Source organism: Neopelma chrysocephalum, unplaced genomic scaffold (genome assembly GCF_003984885.1).
Source record: "Neopelma chrysocephalum unplaced genomic scaffold, ASM398488v2 Primary Assembly neopelma1_88, whole genome shotgun sequence".
Taxonomy (NCBI): Eukaryota; Metazoa; Chordata; class Aves; order Passeriformes; family Pipridae; genus Neopelma; species Neopelma chrysocephalum.
In genome coordinates this window covers 4,205,555-4,225,606 of record NW_020897750.1, presented here as the reverse complement: position 1 = coordinate 4,225,606, position 20,052 = coordinate 4,205,555, and the positions used below count along the sequence as shown (strand labels likewise).

Sequence of the window (20,052 nt, the reverse complement as noted above, 5' to 3'; positions counted from 1 at the left end):
AGGCTACAGAGGAAAACAAATCTGCAGTATTTTATAATGTGACAAAAAGAAGTGCATAAGGTAAGTTTCTACCCTCTGGCTCATACCAAGGTGAAGTAAAGCATTTTATGAGTAATCAAGCTGTTCTGAGTCAGTTGGAAACAAGGATTCATATACATTATGTTGAAGACATGCTAGAGAGGAAATTGTGAACTTTTTTTCCTTAAAATAGTCTCCATTTTCTAGTAAAGCACTTGTTCCAAAGAAAAGACTTCAGTCTAGCAAACGTCAGTGCTATCACTGGGAGCTGTGGAGCAACCTTCACTGGGAAGATAAGGCCCAGTCCTTCTTGCTTCTCCTTTCCAAGCAGGAGCTTTACATTTTCCAAGGCACTTGTGAATTTTGACTGTGAAAACCCAGACTCCACTCGAGTGTGAAATCAAGATTTTAAAACCAGTGCATTGTGACCCTTGGTTTTATGTGGTGTTTCTCACAAGACCTGTTTGTGATTGCAAGAAACAGACTGCAGCCAATTTTAAAAACAACCAAGTGTTCATGCTGGTATTTATTTTAACCTCTTTAGTGTAATAGCTGGTTTAGTAAAACACAGTGATTATTTTGCTGTCCCTTTGCTACACTGAAAAGAAGTATCCAATTAACTGAGTGAAGAAAACTCATCTACTGCTCTGAATGCATAAAAGGCTGATTTAATTTCTCTGTCTGAGAAAATTTAACATTGTAAATAAAACTAATTAAGCTGACATGAGGAAAATACAAAGTAGAACCAAGATCTGCATTCTTGGCTCACATTCACAACACAGCTGTATTCTTGGACTTTTCCAATATGATCACTCCTACATATGTACAGTAGTTTTTCTAATGAAATGTTTAATTAAACAAAAGAAAGGTCTGCTAGGTTAAATTGTTGCTGCCTCTATTGGTATTCCAAAAGATGACAGCATTGAGACTTCTGATGGTTGTGTCCTGCTGAGAACACCAGTGTAAAATTCAGAATAGCTGTGTATGTGTGCTTTTGTTCTTTGACTTGAAGCAATTTTGTCCTAGCTAAAGCAATGTTGTATTGGAGTCTGTACTACTAAGACTAAGAGAGTGTCTCTTGTGTCTCTCAATGTCTTCCACTGAGGGGGGTCCTGCTCAGTTTTCTGTCTCTGGGTATAACTTGAGCAGTATGGGGTCTCTGTTACAAAACCAGCAGTACCTGTACTGCTGCTCAAAGACACCAGGTTTCAGAAGTTAAAAGGGTGTCATTAGTTGGACGATGCATGTTCACTGTATTTACAATAAAAAATTTCCCCCCAAATATTCCACTATTTCTCAAATACTTTCCTTCATGAGTATGTGTATCATTTAGTACAGCTCTCAAAAGTAGGACATGGTGGTGCAGCTGTGCCATGTTCTCTGCTTGCATCCAGCACTGTGATCCACAGTTATGTGTCTCCAATATGCTACAGGATCTCAGAAATGCAAGATGCTTTTCAGACCCTCTTCTCTTACTTGGAAAGGCTTGAGTTAACCACAGGTATTCCTTCATAAGCTTCCAGGTTACCCTAATATCCAAAAGAGTGTATTACTGTTGAAAAGAAGAGCAAGCTTGTATACTTGAGAGGGATGGAGTCTGCTAGAGAGTGTCTATTCTCTAGTTTTGTTTTAATTTATATTGCTTTTTATGCTGTCAACATCCATGGTGTGCTCCTCCTTCTTCCTCTCTGTCCTACTGCACTGTGCTTTGGGAGAGGAGCAGAGCTGGTAAATAGGAGACAGGCAAGGGTGAAAGGCCCTTAAGTATTGTTCACACTTGGCTTTCTCTGGCAGCGTCCAGTGTCAAGACTTAGACCATCTGCAGGGCATGGGTGATGGATTTCCATCACCCTTGTCTTGCCATCTCTTTGCTGCTGGGATGGGAGTACTGGTGGAAAGACAGAGGAGATGCTGCCCAATACTGCGATCCCAGCAATAAAAGTGCTTTGTGGATATAGTAGCTCAAATGTGAGCTAGCAGAGTTGACGTTTGTAGCTTGCAGAGTCTAATTTGAGCTGGCAGTGTCGAGAGGGTGCAAGCAGGGGTAATTTCAGAGGGAGGTTAAATACGTGCATGCAGAGCTGTGCAGTCTTTTTGAGATCAGGGGCTTGAATGTGGTGCTGTGGGAGCTTGGACATGAATGTAGCATTTGACCTTGGGAGGGAGGGTGAAGTGGTCAGAGGGGGCTGTATGAGAAAATTTAGCTGTGCTGTGTAGGCTTGAGGAATGTAACCAGAGATCAAGGGAAGAGCATGTTAAATGAGCAGCTAGAGAACTAGACCAGGGTTTCACAGCAGGTGTGGGGAGGAAGAGCTGAACTTCCAGACCTAGAGAGCTGGCAAGACTTGCATTCATTTGTTAACCACCATTCTTCACATTCTCTGTTTTCTTCAGAGCATAATTATTTGCTTGCATTATTCTGCTTGGCTCATCTTGTGAGCACAGTGTGCATCTGCAAATAGCATTAGGTTCAGTATTTGGCTTGTAGTGTTTTTCCATAAAAGGCTTCAGCCACTATTTTTTTAAAACCTTAGGCAGCTCACAGTAGAGCTCAGGAAGGTGTGCTCTGTGGATGATACAGGGACAAAACCGATATTTTGCAGAATGGTCTCTAAATCTCAATGTGTAGACACTTTTAAATTAGCGTTGCACAATAGAGAATTAATGTTAAACAAACCAGACAGTAAAATTAGATTTTAGAACAATGCCTATGTGTCTCTCAAATTGGTGGTAATGCCAGCAGTGGGACAAATGGCTGTTGGAGAATGAAACCAGCTAAAGGCAACCCCCCTGCCAATTATCCAGTAAGCTGTGTCCAGCAGGTCCCCAATGTGTTGCAAACATTCAGGAAGAGCATAAAGACTTTTTATGTAGGGTGACTGTGAATAATAGGTACTGTGCAGAAAAGAATTGCTGCACATTGTGTAGTTTGCTAATGCATGTGTAGTCAGCAAGAAGTTTCAATGATAGATTTCTCAATTAACTGCTTACACAGTTAATAATTCAGTCACCGTGTGCCCAGCAGGAGTGAAGTGGTAGAAAGTCCCTCTGGAGAGGAAAACTGTGATGGTCTGCTTTGAGAAATACAATGGTCAGGGTTGGGAGAAGAAAGAAAGATATGTCTGCATGAGTAAGTACTGCAAGACAGCCTTCTCCCTTGACCCAAAAGGTGATGTTGCAGTAAGGTAGGATTTGCTCTACCTGAATCATTTCGGGAAGAGATTGCCTAAAGGGTACAATTATCTGTGTGAAATTTTGGAAAGTCCGCATAAATTGCTGCATGTTTCTCAAATAGTAGCAGTGCCACCAGGAGCAGGAAATGCCATTTTTACCTGCCTTCTTCAGGGCAATACTGGGAGGAGGGGGGAAGGAAGGTTTCAGAAAGAATTGCTGAGCTCAGACTGGCTGTGGGTCTGTCTGGATTTTGGGCTGGGAGGAGGCAAGAAGCTGTGCTTCTCCAAGAGGATAGCTAACATGTTAAAGACTGTCTGGAAGGAAAATGCTGAAGGTAGTGTATCAATGGAAGAGTGTTGGAGATGAGTCTTTTGACATCCTTTCTGAAGCATAAGTGTTCCTGCGTGATGCTTTGAAGCTCCAAGTTCATGTTACTTTCAAAATAAACCCAGTGTTTTTCTATGAGCTCTCTCTGAGGAAGCCAGAATTTTTGGGGCAAGCCATTTTATGTGTAGAACCTGGCAAAAATATTAGAAATAGTTTTAGAACAGAGGTTCTAGGAGCCAGGTAAGGTAAGAAGCAAGCTTTGAGCTTTGGCCTTGATTGTTTGCATAAAAGCAAAGGGAAAGACAAGCAGTGAGAGTTTTGGATGGGTACACACATGCAGATTGAGTATCTGCATCTCACACTTGTTCTTTTCGAGGTTGAAAATTGTGCCCAGTCTATGTGATAGTGTTAAATGGATTTTAAAAGTAGGTAATTCAGTTAGCACCATTGCCTTTGTTATTGCAAGGTTTGTTATTTTTTTTTCAGGTATCCCAGCTTTACTTCACTGCAGACTTTTTGCTCGAGCCTCGTATCCTGTAATGACTCGTGTAGCCCTGGTTACCAGTGTATCTAGTTCTTTTGCAGCACTGTGAGGGGATTAAAACTAGGGCTGATGTAATGGACATCACCATTATTTACAAAAGCAGAGACTACATTCCATTTGACAAGTGCTTTACTTGGTGTCACTTGGGGGCTTATGAATAATGTAACAGTTGGAGAGTTAAATTTACTTGTTTTTTTCTGAGATGAAACAGATGCACCTTTAATGACTCTAGATAACAGTTTCATCTGCATAAATGTTTGTTTAAACATTTAATCTTTGTTTCTTTTGCTGTCTTTTTTGGTTTAAGGCTGTTCAGGTTGTAATAGTGAAAGTAGTGTTATTGAGAAATACCTTAAACCCTGTTATAAAAGTGGATTCTGACTTTCTGCCTTGTTAAAAACACCCCAACAAAAACCAAAAAAAACCCCAAAACAGCAACAAAACTCCAAAATCCAATAAAACCCACTAAGGTTGACAGTAGACTGATTCACAATAATCATTACTCTAGACTCCTGTCTGAAGTAATGGCATAAATGATTCACAATAGACCTTGATGTTACCTGCCAAGAAGGGGCACTTCCATGGGACTCCTCAGTTTAGAGGGCAGCACTGAAATAGGTGCCTGGGCACAAAACTGGAGTAAGATCTGAAAAGACTCTTCTGGGGGGTTTTGTTTGTTTGTGGTTTTTTGTTTGCTTTGGTTTTTCTTGTTTATTAGGGTGGGCAATAGTAGTTACTGCTGGAGGGATGAAAAACAGATTCTGTAATGGTTGAGATGACTTCCTGAGCAGCACATGGACCAAACAGTGTCAGTTGTGGCAGGTTTTCTCTGGATTTCTGCAAATGCTTTTCTTAAAACACATTTATAGGAAGGGAATAAGTTTTGTTTAAGTGATATGGAGACACAAGTGGGGGGGGGAATGTCAAAATAGATCAGTACAGCTTTTCCTGCATACCACCAAGGGGGCAGGGAGACAGTTTACTGACAACCAGGAGAAGCAGCTTTGGGTGCAGGAGATAACAGTTGCTTGTGAATCAGGAATATCAGGTGTAAGTTACGTGCTTTTCTGGGGTAATTATTTAGACAGCTTAATTTCTTCAGCTCTGAGTTGGGTGAGTAGTGCAGTGCAGCTGTTGCACAGGTTCTTTTAATGACTGGGTTCTCAGGCAGCACAACCTAAAAGCATCCTGTGGGCTACACTGACCTGCTGGTGGTATGGGTCTTGCACTGACTTTGAGGGGCTCAAGAGTCTTTAGTGACCAGCGTTCAGGCCTGAGCATTTCACTTTTCTCCCTTGAAAGCCATTAGCTGTGACTCAGATGTGCACACCTCCTTCTGAACTGGTGTGGTAATGAAAGAGGAATGACCAATGGAAATTTGTGTGCTTCAGGTGAGTGTGAGTCCTCCGTGTGTGCCTGTGTTTGTCCTCAGTGGCTGAAACTCGAATGCCTTTGTCACTTAGCTGTGGTGACAAGTCCCATTTTGCATCTTGCACTCTGATGCAAAGCATGCTCAGGATGCAGTTGTGTTTTGCCATAGTGTTACTTTAGGTAACAATGTCCTTTCACATTCTTGCCACCCTTGTGTTGGTTAAGTGGAGTGGAAAGACAAAATGCCAAAAAAAGCTTGGGGGTTGGAGGTTATTGGGAATGTTTGTAAGGAACAAAAGTGAGTCTGGTGTCTTGGGGGAGAAAAGGGCAGGAAGCCTAAGGGAGTAGACCTGGACAAATGTTTATCCTTAAATGGCCATCTGCCCTACCTAACATGACAGGTGTCTGAATAAACGGGAGAGTTTCTCAACTGTAGTTTCAGCAAGTGTTACCTACTGTGTGGCTTGCAAAATATAGGGAGGCTCGTGCAGTCTTATGTGCTGAGAAATCTAGTATCTCAAAAGGAAAGCCTGAGTTCATTGTTTTCAGATATTTTCTATTATCCACAGTTAGTGTATGGATAATTTAATAAACACTTTTTAACTTAAAAACATTGCATTGCACTCATGGGAGTGAAAGCAGGTAAAGACAATATATTAATATGATTTGAAGAAAAGATTCAATTGTATTTAGTAGTTTGAAAATATACAGACATCATTTGTGGAGGCTTGTAGAATATTGAAAAAAGAATTAAATGGAATTGATGATCACTAATTTAGTTTCACTTGTGTATTAAGTCCACAGTAGGGTGCACACTTTTGTGCAGTGTGTGTGGCACTGATTTTTTTTCTAAGACAGAGCCATGGACTCTGTCAGGGACCTGAAGTGGCATGCTAGAACTTTCCTAAATAAGGTGAGACCATTTCAAAACTGTCAGTTGCATACATAGGAAAAAACAGGTAATTTAAGTCACCACTGTTATGTATAAAAATAATATATAAAAATCAGATACACTGATTTTTAACTTAGGTTGAGATTGTGTCATTGCGGGAGCAATTGCAAATGCTAGGCTCTGTCTTTAGCAAGACAGACAAATAAACACACCCCCCCTCCCCATTGTTTTTTTCCAGCAGTATTTTATAATGAGTTCTAGGAATTAAATTTTGTTGTTGTTGTTGTCTGCTCATGGCCTGCCTTTTAGTTGAAAATAGAGAAAACATTCCTTCAGAAGAAGGAATGAAAAGTTTCATGCATTCAGCTCTTGCATGCATAAGCAACCTGACCAGTCCTGTGAAAATGAGCAGAGGAGTGAGATTTTCTTTCACATGAAAGAACTCGGGGATACTGCAGAGTTAAATTCCAAGAAGAAAATTGTTCTTTAAACCCATGGAATATATTTTGTAAAGGGCAAAGAGGGTTGAGCTCCCTGCGGCTGCAGAGAATGGAGAGAGAGTGTGTCACACAAAGACTCCAGGAAAATGGTAACTATTCACTGCAGCCTGGCTCTTATTATCCAGGATATCACAATGGTGGAAATGGCCTTTTTAAACTTGCTTAAGAACACATAGATCTGAATGTGTGTAGAGCTTGGATGTGCTTTGCTGATGTCTTGATGTTGTGTGTTCATAACGGGTTGGTGAAGGCATGCCAGAGCTAGGGAAAACAAGTGGGGTGAGCTGGTGCTTTGGGATAATACCCTCTTCCACAGCGTGGTGTTTGGAGGCTGTGGCGTGGCTGGGGGTATTTACAGTTCTGTGACACGCCCTTATGAGGAGAGCTGTAACCATTTTAAGGATGAGTAAGAGGGCTTTTGTATTATCTCTAAATTAGCAGTACATTGGATATAAGCACAGCTGGCAGGAATCTGCAAATCTGCATTTGAAATTTGGTAGCTGTTCCCTGGACCATTTTTCTGTGTGGTGATAGTTTCTTTGGTCTGCATTACTTATTTCACTTAACTGCAGGAGGGAACCATAAGCTTTGTGTGGGGTAAACCAAAAAGAAAACTTACTGTAATGATGTAATTTCTAATTTCTTGCAAGAGACTCTAACTGCCCTGTCTTAAAATAAATGAGGAAGGGCCCTGTACCTTCAGCTGTAGGGAAGTAAAAAAGGAAGGACATTTTATAACTCTCTGAGACTAGAAGTGATTTTTACTACAGAGTGTAATGGTAAATTACACTGGACCTTACACACTGTCAGGTGACTTTTAGGAAGCTGATGATACAGTGGAATAGTATGTGTATCAAGTGTTTGCATATGGGCAATTATGTTAAGTGTTTTTCTAAGAGATGACAGCTGTAGGAATTGCATAATAATGCCAGGATTAATGGAGTCACTTAGCATCAGGTGAGGCCCAGGCAGCTCCAGCTGCTCTGGTTTTGCCTGCTGGGTTTATTGGTGACTGAGTGACTGACCTCCAGTATCATATGAACTGAACAGACTGGGAAAAATCACATGTATGTAATGGACCAGTGCCACATCCTTCTCTTTGCCAAATGTATCCAGTCATTTGTGGAAATAGGTGCCCTTCTAGTCCTTGTGGATGTTTAGTTACTGTAGATTTTCCCAGCTAGGCATGTACAGAAAATAATTAGCATTGTGCAAAAATGCCTTTCACATGGTGCTGAAGTAAAAGGGACATGGCTTTGGGATGTTAACACGTTTGGTGCAGGAATCTGCCCACCTCTTGCTTTCTTGAGACTTGTGGAAATATGCATATGGATATATGCACAGATTAGCACTTTTCATCAGAGGATTTTTCACTAATTTTGTGTAGTCAAATACTGCTACTGGGCTATTTTATCAGATTGTGAAATGAGGGTCAGTTTCTGCTTTGAGAGAGGAACAGGCAAGGTAACATTTAAATTTATTAATTGTTTATTCCAACCTTAAAAATCTTCATAACCTTTATGGTAATGTTGTCTGTCATTTAAAATGAGAGGGGCAGAATAGAAATTTCACTATTGTTTTATACTGCAGGTTTCTCAGAAATGGTTGGAGTAATATATGATACCCTGTTGAATTTTACAGAATCATTTTATCAAACCATAAACCACTGGGTTTTTTTACTGACTCCTGCATGAGTTTTTTGGAAGTGTCTCCTTTGTCCTATATCATTAAAACATAGAAAATGATTGAGCAGGCCACAGCTCCCAGCAGTTTTGGATCAAAAGAATAACAGTCCCAATAAATTAGAGATGACTGTCACCATTCATCATCCTCAGGACAAAATGGAGCTCGCTGGAGTAGAAGGGATGTCCTTGGTTGTGGTGATGAGGCTCATGGCAGGATTCCTAAGATAACACAGAAGTGATGGGAAAAAAGTCTTAAAAACGAGGGGAGCATTCTTCTGTGCTACCAACTGCCCTGTGCAGAGGCAGTGTCAGCCATTGTCCTGGTCAGGTTACCTGAGATAAGACTGTAGATTTCAGCTGTTACTCACAGTTTGCACACTGTGGGGTGACTGTTGGTTTTGCCAGATAAAAATTTCAACAGGTAACTGTTTTGTTTTGTAAGGTAATTTTGATTTTGCTGCCATTTCTACTGTACACCAAAGTTGATTTTTTTTCTCGCTGGCTAATACTCATTTCTTACTGCATTTACACTGACTTGTGAAAGACTAACTCAGTAACTTGTGTATTTAGACTGGGAGTCAGATTGCCTTTTGCTTACTTAAAACTGCTTATCTGAATGTGCAAATAAAACTTGGGATAAACTTGTGGAGGCGTGGTTGATGAGTTTTCAGTGTTCAGATGGATACACTGACTATATGGAAAATGAGGCTCCTTTTGAGGACAAGTTGAATGCCTAAAACTACAGTTCACTGTTTTATCATCTCAGCCCTGATGTTGCAGCAGATAATTAAAATACCTCAGTAAGTCTTTACTGATGAAAAAAAAAATCTTGATTTGAAGAAAGCACATGACCATAATTCTGTAAATTATTCTGTTTTGTAAGAAGATTCTGTGAAACTGAACTAGAAAGTACTCAGTGTCTGCTGAGCTGCCTAACACTTGAATTTCCTTTTTACTTTTTTCTTAATAAGATGTACAATTCTGAAAATGGGGACAGTGGTCAGAATCTGAAGCCTTTGCAGAGATTTTATTATAGTTTGTTTTGGTGGAAAATTCATGGGAGCAGGAACTTGTGAAGCAGTTGAGGTGAGATGGAATGGTGGTGCATTGCTGCCTCTGGTCATCACTGCTTTCTAGTCTGTGTGGGCATCCTGAACAGACTCACATCTACGTGTTGTAAACAGCCATGAGGAAAAAAAAAAGTGGCTGAAGGATTTCAGGTGTCATGACTGAGCTAGCGGGAAACTAAATTAGGTTCAGAGAGCCACTTTGTCATGGTGGCAGAGAGAGGAGGGGCCTAGAGGGACGCTTTGTGTTGTGTGCTTGGCTGGCATTATATGAGGAACAGCCAGACAGAGCTAGAGGGGCACAAATCAAATAGCAGAGACTTGGGAAATGGAAGTTATATTTTTATGTCAGTAGCATGAGGTGCAGCAATGAATAATAGTGTCTTAATTTTCTCTTTTTTTTTTCCTGTGTTTGTTTCATGCTTTCAGTAAAGCATTATCAAGCTTTAGCAGCAGCAGAGGCCATATCATCACTATCCAACTAAACAAAGAATTAAATGTATTTGTTAGGCAGAAGGAATGAGAATAGAATACAGAAAGTGCATAGATGTTGACAAAATAATAGGGGTTTCTTCCTCACACAACATAGTCTCTCTTCCACCTTGCTTTCAAACCCCAGCAATCACTTTCTGTCCTCCAGTGGTTAGCAACCCCCTTGTGTGTTTTAGGTTTTTAAAGGTGTGATTGGAGGCTTGTGGCAGTCAGTCTTGAGTGGCCGCAGGGGAAGATAAGGTGGATAGCCCTCACAAGGACTCATTTCCCAAAGTGAAGGTGACGGGCTGTTAACAGTGGTCCTGTTCCTTGTAATCTCACATAATCTCTTGATCTTGTCAGATAGGAGCACTTGTGCATTAGACTAATCGTGATCGGGTCAATATCGAGTGGCCTGAGAAAACCAGCATTCAAGTGTGTTCCCTCCTACGCTCACTCTAAATGCTGTAAAAATTTCCAAACAATTAGGGATGATAAGCAGTTGTGTGATAATCGTTTCTGTCAACAGCTTGACCTTTGTGTGGGTGATGGGCTTTTTGATGATCTTCCTCTTTTCCTGTTTAAAGGGAATTTCAGCACAGTAGGAGGTCTTTGTCCGTTAAAAGGGCCCCGTCATGATGACTTTTTTCTTCCTTCCTTTTCTTTACTTGGATGTGGTACAAGTGCACATGGCTCCTGAAGTAGCAAAATGAATAGCTCACAGGAGAGCCTCGTTAGTCTTGAAATTAAAATAATTGAGTTCTTTTAGCTTATTAGTGCTTAAGAATAGCCTTCTCTAAGACCATTACCCCTGGGATAAAAGCCGTATTTGCAGCTGAATAAGCAGCATGTACAACATGACTTGTTGCTAGGGAAAGAGGCTTTCTTAGTTCTCCGCCAAGCAGAGCGGCTTGTGTAGTAGGTAAAAACTGAATGACCTCAAACTGCATTCCTGAAATCCTCTTTACTCTTCAGTTGGCAGCCTGAAAATATTTCCGTAAGTGACTTTGGCTTTCTGGAGCTGCTCTCATTCCCTTTCCAGCTGAGACAGTCAGCGACATGGGAAAAGCAGCCCCTCCTGCCTATCGAGGCCAGTTCTACGAGGGCAACACTTGCTGCAGGCGCTTGTCTCATCCAAGAGAAATGCCCAGAGCCCAGCGATGTGAGGCTTGATTGAAGACTGTGAGATGTGGGCAGATGAAAAAGATGTGTATCAGTTAAAATGCAGTTTAAATTAGCAGTCTTTCCTGTTTTCATCTCTGCAGCAAAGGGCTGACTTCGTTGCAATACAAAAGAGGAAGGCAGAATTCTGGTAGCAAAACACGTAATAACTGATCACAGGAAGTAAAATAATTCGGAGACCTTTGTGATTTTTTTTTTTAGTGAAGCCTTATCTCAGATCTTTTAGTTGCTGGGGTCTTGATCTGCAGCTGGGCAGTATACCCATGGTGCTGCTCCTGGATTTGGCACCAACACCGAGTGGACTAACCAGAGTTCTTGCTTGGTGGTGGGCTTTACTTGTTTTTAATGTGTTGAACCCTGGTTTTGGTGGAGTTATTGATACTAGTCTCCATCAAGAATCATGCCAAGGTTCTTAAAATAGACCAAACAGTGTAAAAGTGTGCTGAGAGGAGTCTTGCCAGAGTACCTTTAAACAAGACATTTAACTCTTTATCAGCAGCAAGGCAAATGAAATGCTTTTTGCCCTTTAACAGCTGAGGTTTGTAACAATTGCACAGAACACAGTGCAGTAGAGAAGAAACAGAGATGGTGCTGTACCGATTAATATAAGAGACTTGAATACAGCAGGTCAATGACAGTGCCTCTTTACAACTCAGGTTTATCAGATGGGTCTTTTTTCCCCTGTGGGAATCAGGATAGTTCAGTTTTAGGAATTAAGAGTAGCAAGTTCAGGAGTTTGTACTGAATGGGTGAAAAAAAAGGTAGTTAGCAGTTTTTAGAAGTATAGTGCCAAAAGGAGATTGGTGGTTGTTGCTCTGACATCCCCTGTCTTACAAATGTCTTTGTTGCAAAGACGTTGCACAGGACAGCAGGGACCAGGACAGACTGCAACTCTCTTGATACTAACATGATATTGATATTAATAATAACGAGGGACAGAAGCTCAGAAATCCTGACAGTGCCTATAACATGAGGCTGCTTCCTGGCCACCCTTTGGATACGTGCTGTAAATGTCTCAGTTTAATAAGAGAGGACAAGAATCCCACAGGGCTAATGATGACCGTTGTTTCTTTGACTGGCACACATATTTAAAAGGTCTCTTGGCCAGAAATGTCTAAAGTCCTGAATATGTTGTACAAAACAGCCTTGTATCATTTAAAAGGCCCTGAAACTTGGTGACAAGGACTGTGTGCTGAATATTGGACTGGAGCGTTTACAGGCTTTGGTACTTGCTTTGGTTTTCCTAGATCATAAGCCCGTTTGTGTTCGAAAATAATTTTCCTTATCCTCAATTCTTCTCAGCACTGAAAACTTTTTCAAATCTTTGTGTAAATGGGAACAGAACTCTTTATCTTATACTCGCGAGGGAGGTCATTAAATTGTGGTACCAATTTGTGTTTCAAAATGAAAATCTACTCGATCCCCTAGAGTGGAATATCATCTCATCCGTTCATCTTCTCTTCTTTAAAGGGGAAAAAAAAAGAAGAAAGAAAAGTTTTCCTGGAGCGGTCATTGATACAAACTCTTCTTACAAAACGGAAAGGAGATGGTTTAGAGATGAGGGTTTCTAATTCAGTGTCGTGGAAAAGAGCCTTTTGTTCCTTAACACAAACCCTGCTAAAAATAGATGGGTACTGTTGGTTCAAATGAACTTGCTACTGTTTGTGTTTGAGTGACTACGATGTTTATCATCTTGCACTTCAGTGGAGCTCTCAGGCTGGAGAGCATTTTTGTTCTGTTTCACTAAGTGTATTCCTGGGGGTCCCACTTCCTGACTGGGGCTCTGACAATGAATCATAGCAGTAGAAATGATAATAAATTGCTTCATTCTGCATAGCTCCAAGCCTCACTGCAGATATCTCCCTTGATGTAGCCAGAAAATTAATCTAAAAGTCTTCTCTTTTAGATTTAGGCTGTCACTCAGTGGCTCTCTCCGTTGGACTGTTTTTTCATGGTATATGTGCTTCAATGTTTGTCAGGCTAAACAGCAAGCATTTGTGATGGGGATTGGGATGTGAGACCGTGGTGTTCTTCCCCCGTAGTGTGAGTGTTCAACCGAGGAGTTATGTGCACCAAGTCTCCCCTGACCTGTCCCACAGGAGGGACTTCTCCTTTTGGGTCCTCGTTGGAAAAGGTGGGAATTGTGCCTGGGTTTTGTGCATCTGGGCAAATGCACAAATACACAGTTTCTGAATAAAAATGGAAATCGTAGCAGCATTTTTCCTTTAGGCAAATGCTTCCCAAGACAGCTGTTCAGTGAAAAGCCTTGGAATGGCTGAAATCTTGCTTTTTCATAAGAGCAGCCCTTCATGTCACCCCCCCCCCCAACTCCCCAAATCTGCCTGTGAGTCTAGATATCTCATCTTGGGTTGCTATGAGGCATGTTCAGAAGCAGTTTGCCTGCTGTCTGCTTTGCTCGGGGTATCCGTCCAGCTGCTTTAAATGACTCAACCAGTTTTGTGTTCAGTATTTCCTTGACTGTTGTAGATTTAAAATGTTTAAAATACCAGAATTGGAATAGGAAAGCTATTGAAGAGAGCTCCAAAGCTATAAATATGAGATGCTGTTTGTCAAAATTGATGCAAACATTTTTACAAGATAATTTGATTGATGTAACAGTTCAAACAGCAGCCTTGATCAGGATGCTTTTGTGAACAAGGTAATTTATCTCGGCAAATGCGTTCACATAAATGTTTTAAAATGAAAGGCATGATAAATCTGTCTAGAGCCTGCACACAATGGAGCTGCCAAACCTGCCACCTGCTAAAGATTTTAATGAACTGTTCTGTATTTAACAGAAAAACCTTAAGTAATGTTGTCACTTTCCTTTGCTGAGACTTCCCTTATCTCAGGCACTCTGAGATATCATGTAGCAAATGCTTCTAAGTGTTTCAATTAGAAATGCAGCAAAATGGTGAAGAAGACCATTAAATCCTAAATGTGGCTTTTGTGCAGAACAGCCCCGAGGAAGGGCTTTTTGTTCAAAGCCGCAGGGAGCCGGTGTTTTGTTGGGAGCCAAAGGACGCCCTAGCTCATGTTATGTCATTAGATTAATGGGAAATTAGTTCTGGATTTTCTGAATGGAAGATGATATGGTTCTGAGAGTAAACCAAAAATGTAGTAGGATGTTATGCTTCTGTATGTGTGAGAGAGAAAACCTTTGAGCGCAGTAAGACACGGCTTGGTGGAGTTCTTTTTGCAGCAGCAGGAAAAGGGTTCACAAGTCTCCTTTCTGCAGCCTGTTTTCAGAAGGGAGTTAGGAGATGTGGAATATGTCAGGCTTGAAACATCTGCATAAGGACAAATGCTATCCTCTGAGAGTCTGTGGAAAGTGTATGTGCTGGTTTTTTACCACTTAAAAATTAAGTGCGTTGCTTAAGGGCCTTAGATTGGCAATGGAAGACCAACTTACTAGGATCACAGAATCATAGAGTGGTTAGGGATGGAAGGGACCTTAAAGATCATCCCCTGCCATGGTTAGGGAACCTGGAGCAGGTTACTCAGAGCCGCATCCAGCCTGATCTTTAACACTTACAGTGATGAGGAGTCCAAAGCCTCTCTGGGCAACCTGTTCCAGTGCCTCACCACCCTCATAGTAAAGAATTTCTTCCTACTACCTATTCTAAACTTACCCTCCTTCAGCTTAAGGCCTTAGCCCTTGTCCTACATGCCCATGTAAAAAGTCCCTCTCCAGCTTTCTTGTAGCCCATTTAGGTACTGGAAGGCCACTAGAAGGTCTCCTCAAAGCCTTCTCTCTCCAGACTGAACAGCCCCAACAGGATACGTTTTCCTGTGCTCTTCAATGAATTGCCATTCTTGTTTTCCATCCAGAAGCACACTTGGATTCTCACTATGTATTTCCTTGATTGACTTTCACTTAACTGTGGATGTGGAAAACATTTCTGGCTGAGGAAACAATACACAGCTTCTAATTAAGCTATGCAGTGACCAGACTGAAGCTCACTGAGCTTGTAGAAAGGATGTAGAAGGCAGAAAGGTGCTAGAAAAAGTAAAAGCAGTGGGTAAGGAGGTAGAATAGCAGGGGAGAAAGCTGTGAAGAGATTTGTGAGGTACATAGGCAAATTAATGAGCGTGATCAGTAATAGCCATTGGTAGCAGCACAGGGGTTGTTAAATTATATCCTTTAAAAATAGTAATGAAACCTCACTGATTACCTTCAGTCTATTCTGGCTTCAGTAAGCTTTGAGGCAGCCTGTTAAAGCAGTCTTGAGCCAATGGTGCAAGTGAGTATTGGCACTCAGGAGCATTTCTGTTTTTCTTTTGGCTGAACTACATTTTTGTCCCATGGACAAAACAGAGTGATAGTTTTCACAAGTTACGAGAAATTTGAGACACATCCCCCCCTTTTTCTTGCCATGTCCTGATCGGTACCTCTGTTTCCCATGATGATCCCAGCCTCCAGCTGTAATCAGTATGCTCTGTGTAGCTGTGAGCATGCCAGAAAATGGGGCCACTTCTGGTTTGACTCCAAAATAAACCTTTTTTACTTGCAGATTGGTGGACTGGCTGATTTGACATATTTGCCCTGTGCTTTCACTTTCAAGAAAACAAACATGCAGTAGAAATAAATGTGCATCTAGAAGTGCTTAAAAATTCAGGAGCTGTCTCTCTTTCAAAAAAACAGATTCCAGAATGTTGACAACAGATGACTGGTATGAACTAATTTTTCTTAATAGCTGGAAGAAAGGCCCCTTTTCAACAATAACTCCAGGCAGGGAGCAGTCCCGTGGCCAGAATATTAGTGTGTTTGCCAGAAAACCTGGAGCTTTGTTTCTGTTCACCTGCTGTGTAAACTTTACTTGGTTTCTCCTCTTGCATAAACTGCAGTTCATCCTCTGCTTTTGTAAAGGCTACTGCGGTTTCTCCCGCAGACCGTGAAGACCTTCATGGTCATTTATATTTTGATAACTCATTAAAATAGCAACATGGAATCTAAGGTATTTTTATTAATATAGTTGGAACAGAGCAGCTGCTACAGTGCAGTTAATAATGTTGGCCTCCAGTCACCCTGAATCCATTTTTACCCTGGACTATCTGGCACTCTGCAAGATACGCCTTCCTCAACAGGTCTGCAGGAAGCTTGTCACACTGTCTTCTGGAAAAGCATATAAATGATGGTTTGATATTTAAGTATGTAAACCTATAAAAAGCTGTAATAAACCCAAGTACACTCAGTTATTCTTGCTGTACATTTACAGAATGTTGTAAAATACCTTTGGTGTTATTCAGAGAAGTGAGTAAAAATCTAGATTATGATAGTCTTATTTACTCTCAGTGAAGTAAATGCTATTTTGAGACAGCGTAACCTTGAAAAATATTAGCTATTTTTAAAAGATAACTTTAATTCAAGAGGTCAGCTTCCCTGCAGTCCCTCTTAAGGTCCAGGAGCAAGTCCTTCTGGAGTCTTTTGCATACAGGGGGAGCAGCTGTATAGCTCAACTTCATTAAGGCTTTGAATATAGTCTCCAGTGGTGTCCTTACAGCCAAACTGCTGAGATAAAAGCTGGAAAAGTGGACCTTTTTCTGTGGTTACCTTTTGAGTATAGCCCCTTCCAACCTGTTAACCTGTGACTGTGATTTTTCATCATGCACCTTGTAAATTCCTCCTGGAGTAGCAAATTGGCCTCTCTGTCCTGGCTGTCAAGGGAGATAAGTACGAGAGGGGTCCAAGGGGAAAGAATAGGTCAATTAAACTAGCACTGAGAGGATATGTTTGTGGTGGCCCTTGACTGGTTTTTGCATTATCCTCGGTTGGTTTTGTGATCCACATCAGGTCACGGATTTGCCGCGACTTGAAATAGCGCTGAATGCAGGTGGTGCAAATTGAAAGTTATGAAGAAGCCAAAAACCCCTCACGCAAATGTGTGCAAGCAGAATTGTGGAAATGTGCACATGTTCTGCATAACTGAGCTGATCTAGGGCTGTTGTGGTTCATTGGTACTTGACTTGACCCAAACCAGCTCCTACTTAATCCTGCCTTGATTTTGTAGTTATTTAAACTGGGAGATATCTGGCACCTTTTCTTACATAGCTAGTAATTTAAGCATTGTCCTCAAAAAACATGCTACTAATACAGTAATAAGACAAATAAGAAACTGCTGGATCTCATGCAAAAGCTATACAAATATGGGATTCAGATCAGTTATAAAGATGAGAAACTATCTGAGAACCCCAGTTTTAAAATGGAAACAGTATCACAGAATGAATGAAGCAAATCAAGATGCGGAACTAAAAGTAAAACCTGGAAATATCTACTGTGCACAAATAGTACCGCTGGAGAAATAATTTGTAGTCAGGGAATCAGAGTTTTCTAGTTGTGTTAATTGCTTAGATAGCATCTATTTTGTGTAAATAGCACAAAAGACATGACCCTAGTCTCCCTGAAACAGCATCAGTGTTAATTATTGTAATCCTTTAAACAAGGAACAACATAGTATCTTACTCAAATGTCAGAAAGCTAAATGAGCATATTAATTTGTGTCATTGTGGTATTTCTATAGTGCAGTAGCACTTTTAAGCCGTGCTCCTAAAACATTTACTATGTAGATGAAATCCAAACAATGTATAGATGTTAAAACAACAAGCAATATAGGCATTTGAAAACCTAGGAAAAAATAGATAACCTTTGCCATTAACCTCAAATTTTTTCCATGTGAAACTACAGTTTTTTCTTCCAATAAAAAACTGCAAGATGATAACTTGTATAAGACAGGTGGACTCCACTGGAATATTCTTCCTAGACAAAAGCTAACAAGAATATTAGTACAGGAGAAGAAACAACTTCAGTGGAATGGTATTCCTGTTTCCATGTCCCTCTGCCATCTTTTTTTATGCTGTAAAAGTTGCACTTTATGTGTAATTTCTAGGAAATCTGCAGCAACTTCAACCTTTCCTGCATCCTGACGTGGAAATTAATTGTCCAAGGTGGGATGCTTGGCCATATATAGCTTTCCTGGAAAAAAAAAGCTCTGTGTGTTGGGATTGGAAAGGATTTTACTTCTTAAATTCAACATGGAAGTCATAAAACAAAAAAACCAAAACTGAACAAACTGATTTGAACAAACTTTTCTCAAAGCAAGAGCAGTTCTATGTTAATTATTCCTGATAAATACTTGTCTTTATCTGTGTTTGAAGTGTTTAAGGGCTGAAGACTTCAGTCTCTCAAGGCTGTGCTCTCCAGCTGTTTAATCTTTCTTCTCCTGTTCACACTGGACCTAGAGAACAAAGGTGGATATTGTGTATTTAAAAATTATATCTGTCCATGCTATGAGCAGCCAGTTTCTCCAGGAGAATATTGTGGGAAATGGTCTCAAAGGCTTTACTAATGTCTTAGATAAATATCCACAGCCTTTTCCTTGTGCCTTGGCTGATCCAAAGAAGGGATTGAGTACCTCAGCTTTTTCCTCATCCTTTGTCGCTATGTTTCGCCCCACATCCAGTAATGGATGGAGATGATTCTTAGCCCTGCAAACAATTTTACTGTCTTTTACAGCAGTATCCAGATTAAGTTCTAGTTGGGCTTTGGCCCTTCTAATTTACTCCCTGCATAACCTCACCACATCCTTGCAGTCCTCTTGAGTTACCTGCCCCTTCTTTTAAAGGTCATAAAGTCTCTCTTTCTTTTTCCCTAAGTTCCACCCTAAGGTCTGTCTTCAACCATGCTGGTCTTCTTGCCCACCAGCTTGTCCTTCAGCACATGGGGACAGCCTGCTCCTGCATCTTTAAGATTTCCTCCTTGAAGAATGTCTAGCCTTTCTGGACTGCTTTGCCCTTCAGGACTGTCTCACAAGGGACTCTGTCAACCAGACTCCTGAACAGGCTGAAGTCTCTCTCACAGTGTTGCTGAATCTGTCCAGACTGTCACTGGAGAGCTCTGTATATAAATGAGAGGTCATACTTGAAGTTTTCCCCTTGTCAAATATTATCCTTTTGGGGAATAATTACATTGTTTTGACCTAGATGTTCTCAGGACTAGAAGTCAGTAAATTTCCTTTGTGAAAGGGATCTGTAAAGCAAGACTTGGTCCTTTGTGTTCTGGTGCTTTATTGGCTTTTTTTCCTTGGGAAAATAATTTTAGCTAATAATAATCTGAATTTCTTATTGATCAGAGCTACTGAAAGTAAGATGTTTCTTGTAGTAAAAATCTTCTGCAGTAATTCAGTAGTGCCCAGTTCCATTGTTGTCTGTTGATCAAAATTTTATAATCGAGAAGGCTAATTTCATCAAAACTTCACCGTGTGCATGTAATAATGACCTAAGCTTGTATTCCTGAGTCCTTAAACTCAGTGTAGTCTCCGAATTTATTTATACATCTCCTTTTTCTTTGCCTTTGGAAAATACCAGGGATCATTTCTGTAAGCAATGTGGCAATTGCAGAGTGTGTTCCTCAGGAAGGTGTCTTCCATTGTAGAGCTCCTGCAACATCTCCCGGCCTCTGAACCCCGTGACTTGTCCTGTTCTCTTAACTGAGCTCAATCCCATCATACCTGTCGCACCTATCTCAGATCACAGGCCTAAATACTCCTTCTGGAAGTGTTTGTGTGGGAGCAGATGCACACCATAACTTTATGCCCCAGGTAACCCTCAAGAGCGTTCCTCATGAATTGGCTCACCCTCTGTGATTGTCTCCCCAGCTCCTTGTATCCCATTGTGACAAACTGGGGAAAGGAAAGCAAAATCTCTATGTGAGGAGCAGTGTTTCTCACAAAAGCTAGTGATATATAATTGAATAAGCTCATTCATTAGGAAGAAACCACAAGAGAGTGGGTAAAATAGAGGTATTAAAGCTTCTCTAGATGCC

General features: G+C 40.8%; 1 protein-coding gene across 1 annotated transcript in view; it reads left to right on the top strand.

Moving 5' to 3' along the window:
• ARHGAP24 (Rho GTPase activating protein 24) overlaps positions 1 to 20,052 on the top strand; it is a 175,994-nt gene that overhangs the window by 12,111 nt on the left and 143,831 nt on the right. The window lies entirely within an intron of this gene.